This window comes from Lissotriton helveticus, chromosome 6 (assembly GCF_964261635.1).
Source record: "Lissotriton helveticus chromosome 6, aLisHel1.1, whole genome shotgun sequence".
Lineage (NCBI taxonomy): Eukaryota > Metazoa > Chordata > Amphibia > Caudata > Salamandridae > Lissotriton > Lissotriton helveticus.
The window spans coordinates 1,298,821,629-1,298,844,080 of NC_136067.1; the positions used below are offsets into that span (position 1 = coordinate 1,298,821,629).

A 22,452-nucleotide genomic window follows, 5' to 3' on the forward strand; every position below is an offset into this window, starting at 1 on the left:
ATATTGTTCTAGGTTTTTTGGCGCTCATGACTGGGTATCTCAGGAAAATTGTTGAATCACTGAGGTGCAGGGCCATGAGTACAAGGATTTCCTCTACGAGGATCCGAATGTCTTGCCATTTTTTAGTATCTATTCTAACCTATTTCAAAAGAACACATTGATCCTAAATGACAGTCTTCACTGTAATTGTCAAGTTGATCTCTATATCCAAGTATTTTGTAAAGGACATAATCCTTGACCTAAATATTCCTTCAGAGGTCCAACTGACTGTTTACTTTTTATCTTTCAATGAAGGTCTGGGGCCTGATTGTTTCCTAGCTACTTTCTATATCTAACAGGCAGAAGGGCAATCATAAATACATCCTGGGAATCTACTGCACATGTAACTATCCCAATGGTTGAGTCAATGTTATGCTCATTCAGAAATCGTAGCAAGAGAAAAACTACACAGAAAACAGGACGATCATAGTACTTAATGAGAGTACAAAACGTTTTTTTAAAGGTATTAGACATCTCTTTAGCTCATCACTTGTTGGACATAGCTCATCTAGACAAATCCAGTTTTGTAAAATCCCTCTGTATTTTGGGCATTAGGGAATCAGCGAATGCACCTGACAAAGCATATAGGGAAAGTATGCTTTTTTTTAGGTACTAACCTTAGATGTTGTAGAAGTTTTTGATTAGATGAACCGGTTGTTCATGGATAAAGTGGTCTCAGATTTTGGCCAAAGACACCATCGGACTTGAGTAATTTCATGTTGGCAACTAATTAGTGCTTTTAATGGACATACATTTCTGATAGGAGAATACCAGTACTCTCCCATTAGAAATATCTGTCCATTTAAAGAACTGTCAAGAGTCAAACGGAATCGAATAAAGTCAGAGTTAATAATAGTGCTTCTGACAGAATCCTCTTTAATTGCTTAACGTAGCAGGGCTGTCCATTTTCCCCAGAAACTTTGTTCTTGTCATGGACACTCTTATATGTGAACCCATTTTATCACAGCATAATTGTGGTGGGTCAGGCACACCAAATGCTGGCAATGTACTCAGGCGACAAGCTAGTTTTTTGACCAAACTGTGACTTCTGTGCCACATTTCATCAAAGAGTTAGCTGAGTTCTGCAAGGTAGTGTGTTTTAAAGCAATTTAAGGGAGTAAGAGAGGTATGCATGTGACAGAAACAAAGCTCAAAATATGGGCTGCTTTCCATTTCATGGGCGAAGCTTGTAAATTGCAGTACACACTTGTACTCCACCCTCTTCTTTTATGGTCATTGCTCCCCCCATCCTAGAGATACTGTGTGTTTTTAGAAGGGAGCATATGTGAATAGTAATGTTCTTCTGTTCCACCTTTATCTGGTCCAGACACTACCCATTTTGGTACCTTTGCGCAGGTTGAAACAGATTCAGAAACGTTATCTAGTGGGGCAAGCCTCAATGGTGGCCATGTGACTCTTTCATAGGTCACCTCAACTGGGTGATTAGGCAATCTCAGATGTGAATTTTACATAGTAACAACAAATCCCTGTGCCACCCAAGTTAGTAGTGCAACAAAATGGGGAGAGATGATATTCACTGTATTAAGCCTTGTCAACTCAACTTCTTTCAAGATGCTATAGATCCCACTTCTATAAATACAATACATAAGCAATTATGCTCATGCTCTGCTAGCATGGAATGTTGGGTGATTGCCATTAAATGGAAGGGTATATCAATAATCAAGATATGAGAGACTAGCTCACATGATAAAATGTAGCATGCATGTTAGACCGGTCATCTTAAGGGTGGTCTTCCCCCAAACCGTTTACCTGCTTACTTCCTCTTTTTTCTGTAGCGCTTTGTTGGCCCTAGACCTCTGAACACTATACCAGTGCTAACCAGTGCTAAAGTGCATGTGATTCTCTCCTAAACATAATTACATTGGTATATCCATGATTGGTATATTTAGTTTACTTATAAGTCCCTTGTAAAGTGGTATCCCATATACCCAGCGCTTGTAATCTAAAAGCTACTTATGGGCTTGTAGCACTGATTGTGCCACCCACACAAATAGCCTTTCAAACATGTCCCAGGCCTGCCATTGCAAGGCCTGTGTGTTCAATTTACTGCCACTAAGACTTGGCATTTAAAACTACTTGCCAAGCCTTGAACTCCCCTTTTATTACACATAAGTCACCCCCAAGGTAGGCTCTAGAAAGCACTAATGGCACGGTGCTGTGTAACTAAAAATTAGAACATGTACCTTCAACTTTTACAGGTCCTGGTAGTGAGAAAATGTCAAATTCATTTTTCACTACTGTGAGGCCTACTCCTCTCATGGGCTTGCATTGGGAATTCCTTAAAATTCTTTAAAGCTGTAATTTTCTATTAGAAAGGAGTAGCTGCATCATGTTTCATATCTTTGGAATGATAATGATAAATCCTCTTACTGGTAAAGTCGGATTTAATATTACTGTTTTAGAAATGCCACTTTTTGAAAGTAGACATTTCTCTGCCCTTACTGCTTTGTGTGCCTTGCAGTCTGTCTCCAATACACATCTCGTATGGGTGAGAGCTACACTTGTGCATTACCACTAGACAGCCACTAGCACATGAAGGGTGGATGTGACAGACAACTCATCTGCATTAATCTACATTCTGACTGCTATTCCTGGGCAGGAAAAGGGAGGGGGAGCTGACACCTACACCTGAAAAGGCAGTGTCCTGTGTCCCATACAAAGGGCTAATTACCGCCACAGATAGGATGGCAGTCAGGACTGGGATGAAAGGGGTCCTGTGAACTTCAAGGGTCTGCATAAAAATCACCCTCAGTTCAGTTGCACAACTGGGTATGAGTACTGGGCTCTGGCCCTACCAAGACAGTATACTACTGGACTAATGAAGGACTGTTCCAGGAGTAAAGACTGGTGTGCTGCAAGGATTTCCACTCTGTATAACTGCTGCTTTCTGTTTTGCTGAGCTGCCCTGCTGCCTGCTGAGCTCTGCCCTGCCAAGTGGTGCCAATCCAGCCCTGGGCCCTTGAAGGGTGATTTCTGCTGTCCAGAACCATCAAAATCAATGCAGTGACGACTTTGCACTGATCAGAACCAATGCATCGCTCTTTAACGCTGATGCAGGAGCCTATAGATGACATCGCCTTGACAGACTGCGCGGCTTGACGATGATGGACCGCGCGCCTCAACAACGATGAAAGTCTTCTCTGACACATCAAGGCTTCAATAATTTGATCCATCCAACGTATTTTCTCAGCGGGATCTTCATGAGTCCTGTAGCTGGCCTGCCCTCCATTCCTGTCAACCTGAACTTTGGATTTGCCCGTTGCAGAGCGACCTCAAGTCACTCCGTAGCACTATTAACTTCCAAGCACTATTTTTTTTATATATTATTTAAAAATTCATAACTTCTGTTCTACTTATTACATTTTTGTAATTTTGGTCTTGTTTTACTCCTACAAATATTTTCTATTCTTCTAAACCTCCATGGAGTTATTTTGTGGTATTTTCATTGTGTTACTGTGCGGGTTGGTTGCACAAATACTTAACACATTGGCTCTTTATATAAGCCTGAGTGCTCTGTGCCAGCCTACCTGAGGGTGAGCACAGATTATCTTTTTGTGTGTAACTAGTATAAACTAACAAGTATTGTGGTCACTACTTGGAAAGGGTGCATACCTCTGACAACTAAAGATCCTATTTCTAACAACACCCTTATGCTTATGTGGAAATGGGGGTTAGATTAGAATATAGATTTGTGAATTGACAATGTTTGATTACTTTCAAATGTTCTCTTTGTAGAACAGTGCTGGCCTTACATTTCTCCCCACTTTAACTATATATCTGTGCTGTGAACAGAGCTTGAAGTTTCGGACATGTGCTCTATGAAACTTATTTTGCTTAAGTGTCTAGCAAAACTATATTAAGGAAAAAATCTGCACAGTTTACGTGAAAAAGTAAGAAAAGAAAAGCAGGCAAGATTGACAATAATGTAAAAAAAACAATATTGGCAGTTTGTGTGTTTCCATGAATGCTATGTTAATATTGCCAATTTAATGGTAGTTTATTAGTTCATGTGGTTAGGATAATGAAGAGAAACAAGAATTTTGCCATCTTACCTTACTTCTCTGATTTCTGGAATATAGTCAGCAGTCACAATAGCAACAGTCAATGGCAGGGAGGCAAACGGGAGTGAATTTTCACCTAGATAGAGCAAATAGATAAGGGTAATTGAACTTATTTCTTTTTAATGAAGTGAAGGTGAAAATTATAGCCCCAAAATGCTGTTCAATGTGGTATTACTGACTTTTTTGGATTAACCGTTCACTTTGATTCTTAACCCTCTCATTGGAAATAACCAAAACTGTAGACGAGCTCCAAGGACATCAAGATAACATATTGCAGGAAACAAATTGGCAACTCTATGAGGAAATGTGGGAAAAACATTTTTGTACAACATCTGGGAATAAAAGAAACACTTTTGGTAACAGCTGTGATTCTTTGGACAATGATCAGACCGTTGATGATAATTACTCCAAGGTCCTTCACCTCTGTTGTGGGTAGTAGCCACTGGCCAAGAGCGGTCAACCATCAGGATTAGTTCCATAGAGACTGCTTAATGTCTGTGCAGAGAACCTCTGTTTTGCATGGTCTCACTCCAGGCAAATATTACTCATTCATGGCCAACAATTAATTATGCATGAGTTGAACATTTTTCTGCTTTGGATAATGAGTAATAAATATTGTTGAACAGTGATACCTCAACAGCATAAAACAATGGGCCATCATAGCGAATTTCCTGAGTGGATATTATTTATTTATTTATGGTCTTGTATCGCGCCTGAATAGACCCCCGGAGGGGTATCTCCGCGCTTTTGTCTGGTGTGAGAGCATAAATGTGCGGGTGAGAGCTCAGAAGTGACTAGGTGGGGGTGGTATGAGTTAGCTATTGGCGAAAAAGGTGGGTTTTAAGGGTTTTCCGGAAAGACAAATGATTGGTGATTTGTTTCAGTGTCTGGGGGGGGAGAGTTCCAGAGTACTGGGCCTGTGTGTGCCAAGGCTCGGCCTCCCTGTCTGGATTTTTTTATTCTGGGCACTTGCAACAGCTGAAGGTTGCTTGAGCGTAATGATCGCCCAGGGACATAGGGTTGAAAGATTTTAGTCAGGTATTTTGGCCCCATTCCTATCAGGCATTTGTGAATGGAGCAAAGGATTTTAAACTGAGCACGTTGCCGCACGTGGAGCCAGTGTAGTTCTAGAAGCAGAGGTCGGGAGGGGGTTCTAGGTGGAACATTTAGAACTAACCTCGCCGCCGTATTTTGGACTACTTGCAGTTTGGTGAGTTGGCCTTCGTTGGATGATAGGAGAAGGCCATTGCAGTAGTCCAATCTGCTTATGACTAATGCCTGAACTAGGGTCTTTCTGTGCGTGTCTGGGAGGTATGGGAACACTCTCCTCAGAAGTCCTATCGCCCGGAAACATGTACTGGCAACCTGGTTAACATGATCTTTGAATGTTAGGGCTTGATCAAATAGTACCCCCAGGTTTTTCACAGACTGTTTCGGGGCAGGAACAGGCCCTAATTCTAAGGGCCACCACTCATCAGACCATAGTTTCCCCGCATCCCCAAACAGCAATACTTCAGTTTTGCCCACATTGCATTGAAGGCAGTTCTTGACCATCCACTCTGATACTGCCCTCATTCCATCTGCAAAGGATTGTTTTAAAGCAGGTGTAAAGGTTTTGAAAGGGAACAGGAGTTGGGTGTCATCGGCATATGACACCGGGGTGAACCCAAAGGACCTCACTATTAGAGCAACTCTCCTACAATTACTTCAAATAAACTCTTATGTGCATTCATAGAATTCTTCATTCCCATTACTGATCTAATAGCTGCTAAACAAACATAAAAAAGGGCTCAGGCAACAACTGCACCCACTGTTTAAAACACAATACGGAAACGATGTTATTGGCAATATCTGCCTTTTGTGTTCCTAACCCAATGATGAGATATGTTTTTATGACCTAGGTCAAATGCAGCAACCCAAAACATTTTCAAATTCACAGACAGTCACAATCCAGTCCCACCAGTTGGCTGGTGCCTGAGAGACTTTGGGGAAAGGGACATTTTCAGAACCAACTACTGCCTGTTGTTCTAGGAGGAAGCTGCCGCCTGATTCATCAAGCTAAATTGCACTCGCAAAGGGCAAGATTCTCAGAATCTTGCCTTGTGCAAGTGCAATTTTTGCATTTGGGATTCATCATCCCAAATGCAAAATTCGCTATTTAAGAATTCGCACATTTGCGAAGAATTGAATTTAAGGAATCTCTATTTGAGATTCCTTAAATGCAATTCATGAAGCATTTTAAAATTGCGAAAATGCAATTTTGGGCCGCTATTTACCGAGAGGTCAGACCTCTCGGTAAATAGCAAAAACTTAGAAAAATGCATTTAAATGCATTTTTCTAAGTTGCATGTTACACACACACATGTCCTTTGGACATGTGTGTGCGCAACACCAATGTAGATTACATTTCAGGGGTGCTACAGGGTGTCCTTTGGACACCCCTGCACCCTTGAAATCGCATCCTTATTTGCGATTAGCTAATTGCTAATCGCAAATAAGGAATAACTCCCCATTCATTCCTATGGGCCTGTAGGCCCATAGGAATGCATGGGGAGTTATTCCTTATTAGCGATTAGCAATTAGCTAATCGCAAATAAGGAACATGTAGGAATCGCAATATTTATTGCAATTCCTACATGAATCCCGTTTTGCATGTCCTTAATAGCGATTCGTTATGAATCGCTATTAGGGGCTCGCAAATCGGGAGAATGATGAATAAGGCTGCTGGTACTTCGTGTACAGTGAATGACAAGAACCACCTTTCTAGTTTTTGATGTTCAAGCCATAGCCTTCCAAGATTTCAAGACCTTTCTCTTGAAAGATACTACAGAGAAGATTTAAAAGTCCAATAGCATATTAAAATATTGTTCGCGGAGAAAGTCGCATTTACCACACTACTGTGGACAGTTTGGCTTACCCAAGAAAGCAGACCATGGGTGCAATTTTATGTGTTAAGGCATTAAAGCCAACGTGTAGTGTCTGGCCTGCAAAGCTGCATCTAATATGATCTATGAACTTGGCAAGTGTAAGTCTTACTGTCTTCTTTTGATATATGCCTGTCAAGCTGATCAGCAAGCTTCAAACATACCAATATATAGCTTGGAGTACTTTTGGGGAGCACACGTTGAAAAGTCACTGATTAGAACATTACAGATGTGGTGAAGTGCCTTGGTCTTCTTCACACTCTACTGTTCCTGGCCTTTCATAGCAAGAATGGCATGAAACATTTCTATAGCACTTCAAGAGAGGCAAATTGCATCTCAGGTTTAAGTTAAATGGCGATATTCAAGGTCATTTGCAGAGGTCGATATGTCATAGTTCATACAAAATATGACTGTTTCAGGATTGTGAGGTGGCGCCTTGGCAAGCTGGTTGTGAATACCCATTGTCCATTATTTTGCTTGCTCTTTCCTCTTGCCTTCCTGATAGCAGGAATCTAGGTGCCCTTGCATGCATCCCTCAGTGGACGGTGACAAAGAGAGCTCAACTCCTGGCAGCAGTTAATTTAAATTGGGTAGGTTACAAGCCCACTTGTCTAATCAAGACTTTACACTTTGGTTTGCGATCCATCCACAATGCACTAACAGCTGGGCCATTTGTGTTCAAAATGTTACGACCGGTTCTCAGACTATTGATATCCCATTCTCTTCACCAATTTTCACCAACACACTCTTCTTTGGACTGTAGACCAGGCTTGGCAGTTCGGGCTGGACTGTTCCCATGAGGCAGAGGGTCAAGACTGATTTGCATATGGCTGGGTCTAAACTAGGGTGGCCTGGTGAGCAGAAGAATGATGGATTTCACCCAGATATCTAGACTGATGGTAAATGCGGACGACACCCAACTGGTGGTATCTCTGGGCCACGATGAAAGACCATTGGATGGGCTGGCACCCTGCCTCGAAGCAGTGGCCGGATGGATGAAGGATTCTTTTCTCCGCCTTAACGGAGATAAGACGGAGATCATGCTGCTAGGCAACCCCTCCCCCTCACTACCAATTGCCCTATGGCCCTCATGCCGAGGACCAGCCCCTCTGCCTAAGCCACACATAAAGAGCTTGGGTGTGTGGCTTGATGATAAACTTAACTTTAGCCACCAAGCCACTGCTTTATCATCAACATGTTATGGGCTGTTAAGGATGCTTCGTAAGGTTCTTCCTCTCCTTTCATTCGAAGCACGCAGGATCATGATCCAGGCGTTGATTTTATCTCGGCTGGATTATGGGAATTCCCTGTATTTAGGAGCCCCACTGTCTACATTGAACAAACTTCAAGTGGTACAGAACAGCGCAGCAAGATTGCTCCTGCAAGTTCCGAGGAGACAATCTGCTAGGCCCGCCCTTCGTCAACTACACTGGCTCCCTATGGGCGCCAGGGTTCAGTTCAAAGCACTGTGTATAGCCCACAAAGCTATCTGGAAAACAGGTCCCACCATTCTTCATTCTATACTACCACTCTATCAATCATCTAGATCCCTCCGCTCCAGCAACCTAGTTCTAGCGGCTACTAGGAAGGTTAAGAAAGCAAGATGGGGAGGCCGCTCCTTCTCTTATTCAGCGGCCAAGCTATGGAATGCTCTTCCTCAGTTAATAAGAGAGACCCGCAGTTTAACTGCTTTTCGCAAACTTTTGAAATCGCACCTATTTAATCAATAATCTTGCCAAAACGCTGTAGCTGCTGCTTCTTGGCTCTGAAGCGCTACGAGGCCTCCGGGTAGTATAGGCGCTATATAAATATTCTTTCAATTCAATTCAATTCAATGTGTGATTTGCTCTGCATTCCGTCCACCATCTGTGTGTCTTTTGCTTTAGTGGGAGAGAACAGCCAATATTCCTGTGTGTTGAGCAGTTCTTCTTTGGATGGGTGCAGAAGTGAAGATGAAAAAAACTTATGTTGGTCATAAGCCAACTTAAATACTCAGAAAGCAGAAGGTGACTTAATTGTTCTTGCAGAATGAGTGCCGCGCTTGACACGCTGGGAGAACCAACCAGGTTTAAGTTCATTTTGCTCAATTTGAGATTGATTTCTTATGTTATGTATATTGATTTGTATAATGTACTAATCACCTGTGAGGGTATCTAGACGTTTGGGCAGGTATGTAGGTGTGTGGTCTCCAATGTGTTTTTACGAAGAGCCAGGTCTTCAGCTTCTTGCGGAACTCACAAAGTGAGGAAGGGGCTCTGATGGGTTGAGGGAGGTTGCTCTATGTCTTGGGTGTGATTTAGGAGAATGAGCAGCTCCAGTTTTGCTTTTGCGGATGAGGGGAATGAGTGAGAGTGAGAGTGAGGTAGAGTTTAGGTGTTTATTGTGTTGATGAAAGTGTATATCGTTGTTCAGGTATTCTGCTCCTGTATTGTGTAGGGCTTTGCATGCGTGCATGAGAAGTTTGAATACACTTTGCTTGTGAATGGGGAGCCAGTGAAGTTTCTTGAGGCGTGATGATCGTGCGGTGTGGGAGGTCAAGTATGAGTCTTGCATCTCAGAAATGGACATTGCATTATGGGCTCAAGTTACTAGTGCCATGATGATGAAAGCCATCCCATAATACCACCATTGATAGTGAATTCAGGCAAGATTTTTCAATAGAAAATCGACTTCCTCTTTCTGGGCTCTAGTTCTCTTCTACCTGAGCTACCTACAAGGGGCAGTGATGATTGATTGGGCATTCAGCACATCTCCTTTGTTTGGCTATTGTCCACAGTCATTGATATGGCGACGCTTCCTTTCAAGATACAGACTGAGCTGCCCAAAGTGGTCTGAATAAGTGGGTTAGGCATTAAGGATCTCTCTCTGTTCATTAAGACTTTTGTAAAACAGAATCATATGCAGAACAGTCTGTCTTCAGAAGCAAGGGCAGGAATTGGGCTAATTCAGGGACAAACGGGTGCCAGTAGAGGTAAGTGCCTCATTTCCTATGACGTCTATTATAGCAACTCATCTTTTTGAGGCTACACATAGACTGGGGAATATACACACACCCATGCACACACACTCTTTCTCTATCTCTCTCTCTCCCTCTCTCCCGCTTGTAAATATATAATTAGCATAATCTGGTAGTTAGTCATGACATGGCATCTGTATGAGACATAGTCCCCAATGTTAAAGTTAAAGGGAGTGTCTCTTTGGATGGGCAGAATCTCCAGTAGATTCATGTACCATTCTAGTAAATCTTTTACAAAATATTGCAGCACATTTACTAGATGACTCCTACACAGAAAAATACCCTGATTACATAAGAAAATGGTGAAATCTAGAGCAGGGTGCCACAGTGTAAATGTGGCATGAGCATTTGACCCCAAACCATCCAACTCCACTAGCAGTCTTGCATAGTTCACAATATCTTCCAAAATCCAACACTATACCTTGAAAATTGTAACCCAAACCACATTATTTGGTTCTCATGATCTTGCCAGGTCTGAGAGTGTTGTTCTTCTTCATTCCAGCACCGGATTCTCCTAGGCCTCTCATTCTGCACCTAGATAAGGATGTATATATTACAATAGTGTGATGGAAATCAGAAATGCTACGTTCTCAGAAAAAGGTGGCACAAATTCAAATTCAGACATTTCAAGAGCTAAAAAAGGCAATGAAACAGCTCGATTTTGCACCATACATTTAATCCACAACGTTAGATAAATGCAACAAATGTGACAGAAAACATAAAAAAGACTGTTTAATTTTGTGTACCACAAAAAAGACTACCCTCATGCCACACTTAAGGAAAAGGAGTAATCTACGCATATGGTGGCAGGTTCTTCCAGCAATACTAAGGGGTTATTGAGTATTTATATGGGGCTGGGCAAGCTTCACACTTCTCTAAGGATTAAAATTAATATATTACAATATATTTGTGCAGTTTGGAAATCTTCCCAGTCTGGAAAGGTTCAGACCAATGTCCATAAATCTCTTTTGTCTATAGTATAATGCAGGCCAAGCTTCAAGAATCAGCAAAGCGAGATTAAAGAAGATTCTCATTACAACAATGCAATGGGGTAATGCAGTAAGATGTCTGGGTTCTGGTGTCTGGGCTCTGGATTGGGATCACTGGATGTTTGGGGGAGTGATGGGTGGGAACATGTTTCTGGGACAGTAGAAGGCAGTTCACTGTACATAAGAGGTAATCAACCAAATGTATGTAAGAGGTGCAAAAATAGCATAGTTGTATAAGCTAATTCAAAGATGGAAAAGAATGCAAAAAGTGAAGCTTACTGTAAATAATAAACTGGATTGTCATCTTAAGGTTTGAACAAATGACGGTCCTAATTTCTGAACAGAAATTGACATTAAACCTGAAGCTAAATAAGTGTGGAGGTTAAAAAATATTTTTTAGAATCTCATTTGATGAGAGCAATATGGATAATCCAAGGAAAGATATGGTTATAACAGCAAGAGAAAAGATATCGACGTTATTCATCTCAAGGAGGACATTGCATGGAAGCACTGCAGATTTAAATTATTTTAGCAGAAACATTGTATTAGCAGTGCTGGCTTGCATTTTGTACTTACCGTGAATGCTATAATGCCACTACACTCCAAAATGGAGGAACACCCATAATGCTCTAAATGCCCCTGCTGGCTTTATCCACTTTCTTGAAACGTAACAACTTTGAGCCGGATTACGATGTTGGGCAGACTCAAGTCCACCTGACACTGTCTAGGTCCAAAGACCAGCCGACCTTCGGTCGACTTTCCCGGCCAGCTAATTACAATGCGACCATACACGGTTCAGTCGCATACTCCCATTTGTCAATGGGAGCTCGTGTTACGGCCATAAATGGGAGGTATTGTTCATTCCTGCACCCCTCGGCAGACACATCAAGGTGCCTGCCACAAGGTGCTGGGATCTATAGGGGGGCCCTTGACCCCAGACCGAAGGCAGCATGCACAAGGGGCCCCAGCTGGGGGCCCCTAAACACGTTTTCTAACATGCTTTTTATGTCAAACAGGCCGTCATGGAAACCATGTGGGAAACCATGCAGCATAATTGCATGGGCAGAAAGGCCCACCCTGTGAGATTACAAGCCGTTTCCAAGTGGCCGACGGGCTCCTTGAGCCAGTCGGAAGGCAGCCGGAATAGCCAGTCGGTTTCATTTCGGACCGCCAGTATTGTAATGCGTTGGTCGGAAAGTAAACCGAGCGGCCGATTATGTTGCGGCCAGGATGGATCCGAACATCTGTAAATCGGCCCCAAAGTGTTTATCTTGGATTCCTCCAAAGAGCAGAGGGGTCTTCAAAAAATTACAATTCTCTTTTCCTAGTATGTATTGTGCCATCTGTGAAACACGGCCTAAATGACAGTTGCTGTAAAGGCTACTGAATGGTGAGAGGCTGTCAATATAGTTAAGGAGCAGCACATTAGATGGTGAATATACACTTCCTATTTTTTCAGTGCATTATAATTACATTATATTAAAGTGCTTAACTTCTTTAATGTTTAGATGTCTTTCCCATTATTTGGTTTATATATTCAATATTTGACTTGAATTTGAACCTCCAATTCTTTATTTTAATGATTATGCAAATGTATTTATTTCTTCAATTCTTATAGTATATGAACACACACATAGCCTGTCTCTATACCTGACCAGCCAACCATAGCACTCTTATATCATTAAAGGCCTAGGTCAAGATATCAACGTATTGTTTATTATTCAGGATTTCTCTGAGGGTAGTCCATCAAAATAGGTGCACTAGATTGTTGGCTAGAGCACCAAGTTAAATGGTCACTGACTGCTTGATTTGCCTGTTAGCAAAGGTTGTTGTTAGATAGTTTAATGCCATCCCTGTTCTCACTTAATACAATGAGCACGGCACTGACGTGTAGTACTGTGCAATGCTATATGTATGGTTTTTGTATTCTCTTGACAGGTCTTCGTTAAATTTTCCCTATTTTGAACTAGAGTTTATTTTTTATACTTAGGTAAGACATATGAGCACTTGCCTGCTCTTGACTTCCACCACCACTGCTCACACTATGGCATAAGCACTGCTGGTGTCTTCGGATAAATGTATATTGTATTACCTTTGAAACACAGGATCTCTCATTTGACATGAAACAGCATTAAATAGTGAAATGAGAAAATTGCCCAGAAGATCACTGTGCAATTAATTCATGACACAATTGTGAAAATGTAAATACCACCAGATACATTAATCTTGAGGAAGTGTCCATCTGAACCGATTTTGAGCATCATACCCTTATGCCTTAGAAGAAATTGACTAAATATTGTACTATAGTAGAATGACTACATATACATTGTGGGTTAACTAATTGATCTTCATTTGGAAGTTCTGAGCCTTCCACATAAATACAAAAATGCATTATTTTTCATTGATCCTCCAAGTTTGTTGATTAATATGTGAAATACTGCCATCTTGACTCCTCAATAACACCAGGCGTGGGGGTACCAAGACCAATTTGAACTCAAAGACCATTAAATTTACTCAGAAAGTAAACTTCTATAAAATAGTTTTAGCAAACATGTTGTTGTAATTTAGGGTTCCGATGTACTAAAGTTAAGTTAATCAGTTACCAGTTTGCGACTGGTTAGCGAATGCTAAATTGTGACATTGAAATGCATCAACGAAGAAAAATAATGTTTACTGTATAGCGAACCGATCATATTAGGAATCATTAAAAGAGACATGAAGTAGAATGAATACTGAATACTACTTCGCCAAAGACATGCATAAAATATTAGCAAATAGCAATTGTTCAGAAAAATTTGATTTTGAACTAGCAATTCACCACCAAGAGAAAGCAGGTAGTAACCTGGTACAAACTGTAAAAGGGGGGGTCAGAAAGGAAATCTGTCTTTCCAAAATGGCAGGACTATATGCAATAGAAAAGATGATAACGATTTTGACAGCACAGTACAAGAATAGGAGGAGGCGGCAAGAGAGGATTTTTAAGGGTCAGGATAGTATTTTTTAACGCAAGAGACAAGGGCACGTATTTAGAATATAGGTTGAGCTGCAAAGTCATATGTGGCCTTATAAAGTATCTGGACCCAGCGCTAGGTAGACAAACACACAGAAGTCACTGTTCCAACAAGTTGTCAGGTCCTATGTTCACTTCTGCTTTTAGCACTTGGCAGTTTTAGGCAACTGCAGGCACATCAGGGGTGGTAACACTGAGAGGGGCATATTTACAAGAGCTTATTGCCACCAGAACGTCACTTTTTGTGACGTTCTGGTGGCTATAAGCCCTTCACCTTATTTACAAGGCAACATTAAGCCACTTAACGTGGCTTAACGCCACCTTTTGAATAAGGCCCCCTTTCAAGCAGCACTTAGCATGAAAGGGGCGGGAAATGGGAGTTGTGGTAGGCGTTCCAACGCAACACAATTGTTTTTTATGCTTCCCCCTATTTACAAGGGTGACGTAAATATGGGGCAGCGCCATATATAAGACCAAGGTAAAACCTGGTCCTAACCAGGTCAAACGAGAAGAAATTATTACTTTCTTCTTGTTTTTGCTGTTTCTATGTGTGCTGTGCTCTGCAGCACACATAGAAACAGCAAATCACCACTAGTGATTGTACCTGTGCAGGAAGGGACACCTTCCAACACTTGCACAATCATTCACCACAATGCAGGCACCCTGGCACTATGGTGCAAGGGTGCCTGCGTTGGTGCTAGGTAGCTACATTTAGTATTAATACCAGGGGAAATGCAGGGTAGCATTGCATTCTGGTAAATATGGTGCATCCCTGCGTGTGGAAACTGTCGAAGTGCAGAGTTAGCAATCGTGGCTAAACGCCATGCTCCAACAGATTCCTTGTAAATTTGCCCCAGTGTTGTTCCAATGTTTTTCAATAATTTCCTCAATGCTATGTAGTCAAAGATGCACAACTAAATAATGAATTACAAAATTCAGCGAAGGACTTTGATAAATACAAAAGTTTACTTAATGCGCAATTTCCACAAATCCCAGGTTGGGTAGATGAGACCTGCATCAACAAAAGTGCTATATAAAAATTGTAAAAGTGAACACTGACTAAACATTTAGGTTGCATGCAGTGCTCTGTATTATTATAGACCTTTGTCAACATTTATGCCCAGACCAACGCAGGGGCTGTTGCACCCAAGATGAGGGCTTTCAGATCAGGAGATGCCACTGCTGGCAGACCAATTTGTTTTATCCTTAAAGGAACACTTAAGGCTATCCAGGCTGTGCAACTCGGGAAGGCACCAGACCCAGACAAAGTCCCTGGTGACCTGTTTCACTCTGAGCCTTCTGTATGGGGACCCTATAATAATGCATTGTCTAATGGGATACTGGCAGGTGGGAAAGTTCTCAACTCTTGAGGAGGCACAGAGATTATCCCAGTTTACAAAAAGGGTGACAGAAATGTTCCTAGTAATCAGTCCATCAGCCTCATTGATAACCTCCAAAAGGTTTTTTGCCATAAAGTCCTGGATAGACTCAAGGGGCCGTATTATAGAAGGGGCTGCTGACACTCATGTGTCCCTTCTGTAATACACATACAGCCTGATTCATGTAGCCAATAGCGCTCGCAAAAGGGCCAGATTCTGAGAATCTGGCCCTTTGCGAGTGCGATTTTTGCAATTGGTATTCATGATCCCAAATGCAAAAATCGCTATTTAAGAATTAGCAAATATGCGAGGAATAGCATTTAAGGAATCTCTATTAGAGATTCCTCAAATGCTATTCATGACACATCAAGAAATTGCGATTTAGCACTTTTGGGGCCGCTATTTACCGAGAGGTCAGACCTCTCGGTAAATAGCAAAAACTCAGAGAAATGCTTTTAAAAGCATTTTTCTAAGTTGCATGTTGCACACACACATGTCCTTTGGACATGTGTGTGCGCAACACCTGTTCAAATGTGCTTTTTAGGGGTGCTACAGGGTGTCCTTTGGACACCCCTGGCACCCTTAAAATCGCTATCTTATTTGCGAGTAGCAAATTGCTACTCGCAATTAAGGGATACTCCTCATTCATTCATATGGGCCTCTTGGCCCATAGGAATGAATGGGGAGTTTTTGCGAGTAGCAAATTGCTACTCGCAAATAAAGAACATGTAGGAATCGCTATTTAATTAGCAATTCCTACATGAATGCCGTTTTGCGTGTCCTCAATAGCGAGTCGCTATGATTCGCTATTAGGGCCACGCAAAACGGCCTGTACATGAATCAGGCTGTTAGTGCTGTAACACATAAAGTGCCAGGGCTGTCAACAGAGGCCGTTCCCCATTTGCACAGGGGTGAAGCCTCATGCAAATCATGGAATTCCTTAGCTTCTGTGCCTGTGCCGTATTACCGATGTGGGGAGAGAGGCAAAGCAGTTGTGAGGAGGGGCACTAACAGTGCGCCACATAAAGGTGGTGCACTCCCAGTGTGTCCCCTGATGCCAGCTCTCTGGAAGGGGAAAAGAGGTCCCATGGAGCCCCCAGACATCCCCTTTCAGGTGGGAGCAGTCACCCACTGCAACTGTCTGCAAGGGGATCGCTAATACCCCTTCAAAGAGCAGGTGGGTTGCCACTTGCACAGTGAAACACGGATCAGCTTAAAAACAGAAACTTCATTTTCACCGGAATGTGCTACCTTCAGCTCGAGTTTGCGCTGCCTTGGAGGCAGCGCATTCACTATATTGTAACACGTTGTCCTAGTTAGCGCTCTGGATTCCTTTTGAAAGGAGCGTCCAGCGCTAACCAAGAAAATGTGCTGGATATGTAATATGACCCCTGGACTGGATTGATGAGACCTCCATTCTGTCCCCATTAGAGACAGGTTTTTAACCCAAGGTGAGTACAATAGATCAATTCTTCCACTTTGATCTTATCAATAGCAAAATCAATCAGGCTTGCAATGGACCATCTATACATGGCTTTTGTGGCTCTCAGGGCAGCCTTTTACCTTGTCCCTAGATACCAGATGTGGTCCATCGTACCATCTATGGGGATAGATCAGGCAATCCTAGACATACCCATAAGACTACACGACAACATCTTTGCTCAAGTCAGATGAGGTTTGTGTGCTGAATCTACTGATCATATATCTGTATAGTGTGGAGTACGCCAAGGGTGCGTACTTGCACCAACATTATTTTCATTGTACATAAATGATATGGGCATGCACTTATGTTACTGTGTTCGTGACTCCCCAAGGCTGGGAGGGAGTTTCACTTCTGCGCTGCTTTTTGCAGATGATACTCTTCTGCTCTCGCAAACTGATACATTCATGGAATTCTTTGACTTTCATGGCCTGGACGTGAATACTCTGAAAAGATAATGGCACTCAAACCTCACAGATCCTGCAGAGGTGGGTTTTTAATGAAGGGGTCTACTCTGCAGGTGCCTGAGAAATTTGACTACCTGGGGATTAGATTTGACAAATCTAGTATATGGAAATCACACATAAAAAAATGCAATAACACTGCTACACTCCACACCAGCAATTGCAAGGAGGTACAAGATGACTGCCCCCAAATCTGTCTCCCCTGCCATTAAATTTTACTGGGCAAAAGCTCAGGATGCTGCACTGTATGGGACAGAAATCTGAGGGTTTGTAAACATTCAAGTTTTAACTTTGAAAGAAAACAGTTTCTTGAGATCCTTGTTCAGTAAACCTCAGGGCACCCCATGACACCTTCATTTTTCAACACCTGCCTCAAAAGGGTTGACAATATGGCAGCAAGGAAACCCTTTTTATATTGGGCTAGACTGTGGTCCACCCCAGAACTTCAGCAATATAGGCTGGCAGCTGAGGAAGTACTATACCTGAACAAGACAGACCTTCCACCTTGGATTGAGTATGTCAAACTTCATATACACCACTTAGGCCTGAGTGATTATTGGAACAATACTTCTCCAATCAACTCTGGTACCAAGGCTAATATAAAAACCGCCTTCTGGAATAGTAACACCATCCGATACCATCAAGAAGCCAAAACTATGGTTTTGGTGGATGTTTTTCTATATTTTAAGCCTACACCTGCAAAGGAATTGTATATGACTGTGATACAATTATCCTTGGCTCGTACGTTTTTTTATTGAATTTAGGATGGGTACACTATTAGTCAACAAATGTACCAACAGATGGAAAACGTATTGTCTTTATTCACCAGCATGTGTATTCTGTAAATACAAGATTGAGGATATTGAACACATACTATTTTTTTGTCCTGCATATGATAGACCCAGGGCCTATCATATGCTTCAGCCACTCTGCATCTCTACAGGTGTGAGAAACTACAAGGAGGCATATCGAATCACACAGCCTGACACCAGTCAGCTTTTGGTATTTGGCATCAGCCGATATTTATATGCAGTGTAGCTACTCAGAAAAAAGGAGAATGTTGCATTCCAAAAATGACACATATTAACCCTGTGAACCTCTTCTGTTCTTCTTTGCTGTTCCTTACCAGTGCAAACATATTGGAGTCGTGAGCACCATGACCTGCAAATTGCATCCTTCCTAATCTTCAAAATTATCCTCATGTTGCTATTACTCTTTTAAATAGTATTTTTTACTAATTTTAGCATTTTGTTGACAATGTATATCTTAAACTTTGGTTGCTTTAATGCGGGAATATCTATTCTTTTTTTTTTTTGAGATGATTCAGGTATTTAAGGTAAAAAAAATTCATTACATATATCATTACATATACCAATTCATATATCAATTCATTACACTGTCATTACACCATCGGGATAAATAATCAGAATAAATAGACACATCATCAGTAATACATAGGCAGTAGAAAAAACAGTAGAAAAAAGCGGCGTGACTAAAAGGGAGATAAGACAAGATTAAAACAAGCACTATAAATAGGCAAGAGTATACATGAGGACCAAACAATCTTATACACACTTCATCTTGTATCTTCAGTGTCTAGATTCCCTCCATTTTCTAACTGGTGCCCATATATTTCTACCCAATTTACGTTTTTTCTTCCCCTTAAAATCATATAGGCACTCCTCAATGTTATGCATTCCTAAGAGCCTTGAGAGCCATTGTTGGAAGGTGGGCGCATAGGTATCTTTCCATCCAGCTGAAATTAATAAAGGTAATATAGCCACAGATATAAAAACTAGGGCTTCCGCCCCACCTTCTGCCTTCAGTTTTCCATCCAAGCCCACTAAGACCACCGTAGGGGATAGAACGATGTTTTGTTCTAGCAGCCCCTCCAAGAATAGCTGTATCTCCTTAATAATTGGTATCAAATTCGGGCAGTTATAAAACATATGGAGTAAATCTGCCGGTCCCGTATTACACCTAGGGCATCTATCATTATCTCTTACTCCCCAGGCAAACAGTTTTGATGGGGTAAAATACAAGTTAAAAAGGGTCTTATAATGCTGAGTCCTTAGATTTGAGTAGCGACAGATCTTTTTATTTAATACTATGGCTAGATCTAGGTCCACATCTGGGTCACCTAGTTTTTGAGCTAGGGTGGTTTCAATCTTTTCCATATCATCCTCTAGCTCCTGCAGAAGATTGTTGTAGCACATTTTAATTTTACTTCCTCCTTTTTTCAAATATTCTACTATTGAATAACTCAACAAAGGAGATAGCCTAGGCCTAAGTGATCTAATTGTTTGAGCCAGTTGTGCATATAGTAACCATTGACTGGATGGGAGCCCAAATTTATGTTGCAGTGTATTAAAGCCAAGAATCTCGTCACCTGATATAACATCGCCTAGACACTTAACTCCCAGCTCCCTCCAAAGGCGACTATTTGTGTTTTGGCCTAAATGGGCAAAAGTGTTAGATTTCCATATGTCAGTATTAGCATGAACTTTTGGGATGTTTAAAAATTTCCCTACCGACTTCCAAGTTCCCCATGCACCCATCAGAATCTTATATCTGGATCTCTTGTAGTATCTCCTTTCAACCTCACACATCAGCAATCCCACTGCCTTCCTACCCACTAAAAGCTCATAAATAGTAGGGATTGTTTGAACATCAAGCGGAGGTTCTGCTCTTCCCGAATCATATTTTAACAATATATTCATTTGAACTAGCAAACATGTCCAATGATATAGCCTGATATTGGGCATCGCCAGGCCACCCCTCTCGAGTGGTAGAGACATACGTGCAATCGACCTTCTAACTCTCCCATACTGCCAAATGAAGCGGATAAATGTTCCTTCAATCTTCCTAATTGTCCCCTCTTCCAACAGCAATGGTATGGCACGAAACAGGTAGAGCAGCTTAGGAAACATAGTCATTTTCAGAACATTTACCCTACCGATCAATGATAAATGTAACACGTCTATCCTCTTAAGCTCCTTTTCAATTGACTCTAGCAATAGGAGATAATTATCCGGGATGATCTTATTCACATTGGCATTCACCCTTATCCCCAAGTACACTGCAGAGTCCACATATCTTTGATCCGATTTAATAATATTATTTGTGCAAATGATCTGTGTTTTTTCCTCATTCAGGCGATATCCTGACTGTGCACCAAAATCCTTAGCCAATTGACATATCTCAACCATTGCTTGTTGGGGGGCGGTTGTGATAATTGCCAGATCGTTGGCGTATGCCAGGATTTTGGTAGAGTGGCCATTAAATATCACCTGGATGATCTGTTCAAACGTCAGAATTTTTTGGATCAAAGGATCTATATACAGCGAAAATAGTATCGGAGAGCAGGGGCAGCCTTGTCGGGTACCCCTTCTGATTATTATCTTATCCGAGCTTTGACCCATGATCATAACCCTTGCAGTCGGGTCACTATACATAGCCTTGATTGCCTTAAAACTCTTCTTCCCAAACCCTCTTTCGGCCAAGATCCCCCACAGGCATTCCCATGTCACACGGTTGAATGCTTTCTCAGCATCGAGAAGGATCATGGCCATATCCTCCCCCCTGGCAGCATGGGCATCAAACAGGGCTACAGCACGTCTTATATGATCTGTAGTGCCACGGCCTGGCACAAACCCATGCTGCCAAGGGGAAACCAACCGACCAATAATCCCTCCCAACCTTTTCGCCCAAACCTTAGAATATAATTTTGTATCTGAGTTGATAAGGGAAATCGGACGATATGATCCTGGATTATTTTTGGGTTTGCCTTTTTTATGAAATATGACAATGTTTGTCTCCTTCCAAGTTTCAGGGATTGACCCTGAGCACACTATACCATTGAATAGATCCAGCAGAATTGGGGCAATTTCCTCCTCTAAACACTTATATACCTCAAGGGGGATCCCGTCAGGTCCCGCTGCTTTACCAGCAGCTAGCTCCTGAAGCGCTATCTTTACCTCCGTTAGAGTCAGATCAGATTCCAATATCTCCCTACTTCTTTGATCTACTTTTGGGCCATCATCTTTAAGAGTTGCGGTCTGTACTGTCCCACCACCCCCTTCATCATATAATTTTTGGTAGAAGGTCTGAAAAACTTTCAAAATCTCCTCCGGTTCAGTGTATTCAATCCCATTTTCCTGTATGCAGGAGATCAGATTATTAGATCTCTCCTGCCTAATCCGAAGTGCTAACACTCTTCCTGCCTGTTCCCCCGTCTCGTAACGATTCGCCCTTGAAGACTGGTATTCTCTAGACTCCTTCTGTGTCACTAGCCCCTGGAGATCCGCTTTGATGGTAATCATTCTATTTAAACTTGCCTGACCATCGATCCGCTGCCCTATCTCTTTAATATGTTGTGTTTCCACTATGCCCAGTTTCCCGATCAGAGTTTCAACCTTCTCCCTATCCTCCTTCCTCAATCTGGCTGAGCAGCTTATTGTCTCCCCCCTCAGAGACGCCTTAAACGTATCCCAGACTGTATTGCGAGAGGCACTATACCGGTTTATCTCATGGAATTCCTATGTCCATTGCCTTATATGTCTCACAAACCTATCATCAGCGAGAAGCTTTCTTTCAAATGACCAATTCGTTTGCCGCCTTTTTACATTATCTACCACACATGTTAGAATCAGAGGGTTATGGTCAGAGATATATTTGGGCAGTTTCGTTATATTAACTTTACAAAGCTTATCTGAGGAGAGAAGGAAATAGTCCAGTTTAGAGTATTTCCGATGCGGGAAAGAAAAATAAGTAAAACCCGATTCAGTAGGAAATTTTCACATTCCACACATCCTCGAGTCCATGCGATCTCATAAGTGAGGTAAGCGCCCTAAATACTTTTGGCTTAGATCCTGCGTAACTAGCTACCCTATTCCAATCCACCGAAACATTCATATCCCCACACATTATAATAGGTGTTGGCCAGTCTACCAGCTCTTCCTCTAGGATATCAAAGACTTCTGGGTCATCATAATTTGAGCCGTACACTGTACACAAAGTATAACCAAGGGTCAGTTCTGCTATTGCCCATCTTCCTGAGCTATCTGCCT

At 41.9% G+C, this 22,452-nt stretch overlaps 1 long non-coding RNA gene across 1 annotated transcript in view; it reads right to left on the reverse strand.

The window, feature by feature from the left end:
• Window positions 1-4,112: 4,112 nt before the first annotated feature.
• The window catches only part of LOC144761718 (uncharacterized), a 138,796-nt gene continuing 120,456 nt past the window's right edge, over window positions 4,113-22,452 (reverse strand). The window contains exons 3-4 of the long non-coding RNA XR_013595866.1: window positions 10,483-10,595; window positions 4,113-4,197 (exon numbers count right to left, since the gene is read on the reverse strand). This is a non-coding gene — a long non-coding RNA (uncharacterized LOC144761718). The remainder of the gene's footprint in view (window positions 4,198-10,482; window positions 10,596-22,452) is intronic.